This window comes from Sciurus vulgaris, assembly GCF_902686455.1.
Source record: "Sciurus vulgaris genome assembly, chromosome: 14".
Classification (NCBI taxonomy): domain Eukaryota; kingdom Metazoa; phylum Chordata; class Mammalia; order Rodentia; family Sciuridae; genus Sciurus; species Sciurus vulgaris.
The window spans coordinates 77,401,097-77,405,297 of record NC_136475.1 but is presented as its reverse complement, the minus strand read 5'-3'; the positions used below and the strand labels follow the sequence as shown (position 1 = coordinate 77,405,297).

At 34.6% G+C, this 4,201-nt stretch overlaps 1 pseudogene across 1 annotated transcript; it reads left to right on the top strand.

Moving 5' to 3' along the window:
• The first annotated feature begins 427 nt into the window (after window positions 1-427).
• LOC306643584 (G1/S-specific cyclin-E2-like) lies at window positions 428-3,061 on the top strand (annotated as a pseudogene). The gene has a single exon. The product of its transcript is annotated as a G1/S-specific cyclin-E2-like (transcript).
• Window positions 3,062-4,201: the final 1,140 nt, after the last annotated feature.

Genomic DNA, 4,201 nt, shown 5'->3' with positions numbered 1-4,201 from the left:
AAGGAATGAACAACCTATTCAATGAAATAATATCAGAAAATTTCCCAAACCTGAAGAATGAAATGGAAAATCAAATACAAGAGGCTTACAGAACACCAAATGCACAAAATCACAACAGATCCACACCAAGGCACATTATAATGAAAATGCCTAACATTCAAAATAAAGATAGGATTTTGAAAGCTACGAGAGAAAAGCATCTGATTACATATAGGGGGAGACCAATACGGATAGCAGCAGACTTCTCAACCCAGACTTTAAAAGTTAGAAGGGTCTGGAACAACGTATTTCAAGCTCTGAAAGAACATGGTTGCCAACCAAGAATCCTATACCCAGCAAAACTAACCTTCAGATTTGAAGATGAAATCAAATCCTTCCATGATAAACAAAAGTTAAAAGAATTTACAAATAGAGGAGCGAAGCGGTAGCGAGTCTGGCGGAGGTTTCATACACCTGAAAGAGAATGTCAAGACGCAGTAGCCGTTTACAAGCTAAGCAGCATGCTCAGCCCAGCCAGCCAGACTCTCCCCAAGAAGTCCAGATAATCCAGCCCAAGAAGAGAAAAACAGCACAGGATGTCAAAAAAAGAAGAGAGGAGGTCACCAAGAAACATCAGTATGAGATTAGGGACAGCACTTAGAGACAATGATTCCCTTTGAAACCAGCATTATTGGAGAAAGGGTCCCCTAAAATTGTATTATCTGGGGGAATCAGTCCTTGCATTATCATTGAAACACCCCACAAAGAAATAGGAACAAGCGACTTTTCCAGATTTACAAATTACAGATTTAAAAATCTTTTTATTAATCCTTCACCCTTGCCAGATTTAAGCTGGGGATGTTCAAAGGAGGTTTGGCTAAACATGCTAAAAAAAGAAAGCAGATATGTTCATGACAAGCATTTTGAAGTTCTGCATTCTGACTTGGAACCACAGATGAGGTCAATACTTCTAGACTGGCTTTTAGAGGTATGTGAAGTATACACACTTCATAGGGAAACGTTTTATCTTGCACAAGATTTTTTTGATAGATTTATGTTGACACAAAAGGATATAAACAAAAATATGCTTCAACTTATTGGAATTACCTCATTATTCATTGCTTCCAAACTTGAGGAAATCTACGCTCCAAAACTCCAAGAGTTTGCTTATGTCACTGATGGTGCTTGCAGTGAAGAGGATATCTTAAGGATGGAACTCATTATATTAAAGGCTTTAAAATGGGAATTCTGTCCTGTAACAATCATCTCCTGGTTAAATCTCTTTCTTCAAGTTGATGCTCTTAAAGATGCTCCTAAAGTTCTTCTACCTCAGTATTCTCAGGAAACATTCATTCAAATAGCTCAGCTTTTAGATCTGTGTATTCTAGCCATTGACTCCTTAGAGTTCCAGTACAGAATACTGGCAGCTGCTGCCTTGTGCCATTTTACCTCCATTGAAGTGGTCAAGAAAGCCTCAGGTTTGGAATAGGACATCATCTCAGAATGTGTAGACTGGATGGTGCCTTTTGTCAGTGTAGTAAAAAGTACTAGTCCAGTGAAGCTAAAGACTTTTAAGAAGATACCTACGGAAGACAGACATAATATCCAGACACATACAAATTATTTGGCTATGCTAGATGAAGTAAATTATGTAAACACCTTCAGAAAAGAGGGACAGTTGTCACCAGTGTGCAACGGGGGCATTATGACACCACCGAAGAGCACTGAAAAACCACCAGGAAAACACTAAAGAAGTTACCTTGGCAAACAATTTGGAACTGAGCAAGTATTGCTAGAATTTCATACAACTGAACTAAAGTTTTCACAGGAAAATAATGCTGTGATTGTCCTTGGCAATTCAGAAGTTACACTGCCATTCTCTGATTAAAAAACTTGAAATTGGCCCTAAAGAAGATATTCACTTCCTGTATTAGCTGTTAAAGAAGGCCAAACATGTTTACGACTTCATTCACAAATCTATGGGAGAGAAGCCAGCTACCATTATTTCTGGGTTCAGTGTTACTATGTTTATCGTGATAAACTAAGAATTTTATCATTGGAGGTTTAGACTAGGTAAGTGCTACCTTAAAGGGTACATTAAGTGATACAATACTTTGAATCTAGCTTTTAGATTCTCAAAATTCCTATACTCTTGACTCGTGCAATTTGGTTCTTAAAAATAAAATGTAAACTTGTTTACTAAGATTTAGTTTTGTAGTAAGGTGACTAATTTATCTAAACCTATAGTAGCAAACTATTATAAAACTTGAATTTTTACAAATGGTGAGATATAATGTTTTTTAACTTGCTTATTTGCCTTGACATAATACTCTTTACCAGTAAGGCTTCAATAAACATGATGGCTTAAACTACTCTAAACAGTGGGAGTACCAAAGAAATTAAAAATAAGATAAATGTTTTGGCTCCTATTTGGGGCTTTATCTTGATATAGAGGTTGCTTTATAATGACCTTTTTGTATAACACAATTTGGTGAAAAACTTAAGTACTTTTTCAAACTATTTATATGAGAAAGTCACTTTATTACTCCTAAGATATCCCTAAGGATTTTTTTTTAAATTTAAATTTAGTGTGACTAAGGCTTTATTTATGTTTGTAAAACTGTTAAGGTCCATTTTAAATTCCTACATTATGAGATAAGGACAGTGTCAAAGTGATAAAGATTAACACTTAAGCTATTTTCTTAAGTCAGAAAAATATTAAATGGATGCCGACAAATCTATTTATTAAAAAAAAGACAGAACTTGCTGTATATTGACTAGCTACTATTTACCTTAAATTAGCTTTTTTAAAGACAAAGTTCAGCCTCAGAAGTAGATTTAATTACTAAAACATTATCCTAGATTGCTAATTTGTTACCAGACATGTGAATCTCTTCTCCCTTTGAAGAAACTGTAAAATAAGGCTACAGTTAATGTGTTAAGTCTTTTGTATAGTTTTAAACTATTTGTTTCAGTATTGTCTGAAAAGAAAACACCACTAAATGTGTATATATGTATTATATAAACTTAATCTTTTAATACTGTTTATTTTTAGCCCATTGTTTAAAAAATAAAAGTTACAAAACTTTTAACTGAAAAAAAAAAAAAAGAATTTACAAATAGAAAGTCTGCACTGCAGAATGTTCTCAACAAAATATTCCATGAGGAGGAAATGAAAAACAACAATGGAGGTCAGCAAAGGGAGGAACTACGTTAGAGAAAAACCACTCAAAGGAGAAACCAAGCCAATTAAAAACCAAAAATAAGCCAAATGACTGGGAATACAAATCATATCTCAATAATAACCCTGAACGTTAATACAAATCATATTTCAATAATAACCCTGAACGTTAATGGCCTAAACTCATTAATCAAAAGACATAGACTGGCAGAATGGATTAAAAAGAAAGACCCAATAATATGCTGCCTACAAGAGACTCATCTCATAGAAAAAGACATCCACAGACTAAAAGTGAAAGGATGTCATACCACGCACATGGACTCAATAAAAAAGCAGGGGTTTCCATCCTTATATCAGATAAAGTGGACTTCAAGCCAAAGTTAGAAGGGATAAAGAAGGACATTTCATTCTGCTTAAGGGAACCATAAATCAGGAAGACATAACAATAGTAAATATTTATGCCCCAAACAATGGTGCATCCCTGTATATCAAACAAATCCTTCTCAATTTCAGGAATCACATAGACCACAGCACAGTAATTCTGGGTGACTTTAATGCACCGCTGTCACCACTAGATAGATCTTCCAAACAAAAACCAACCAAAGAAACCATAGAACTCAATAACATAAAAGACTTAATAGACTTATATAGAATATTCCATCCATCAACGAGTGGATTCACTTTCTTCTCAGCAGCACATGGAACCTTCTCGAAAATAGACCATATGTTATGCCACAAAGCAGCCCTTAGGAAATGCAAAAAATGGAGATACTGCCTTGTATTCTATCAGACCATAATGGACTGAGTGTAGAAATCAATGACAAAATAAAAAACAGAAATTACTCCAATACCTGGAGACTAAATAATATGCTATTGAATGAAACATGGATAACAAAAAACATCAGGAAGGAGATTAAAAAATTCTTAGAGGTCAATGAGAACGATGATACAACATATCAAAATCTCTGGGACACTATGAAAACGGTACTAAGAGGAAAATTCATTGCATGGAGTGCATTCCAGAAAAGAATGAAAAGTCAA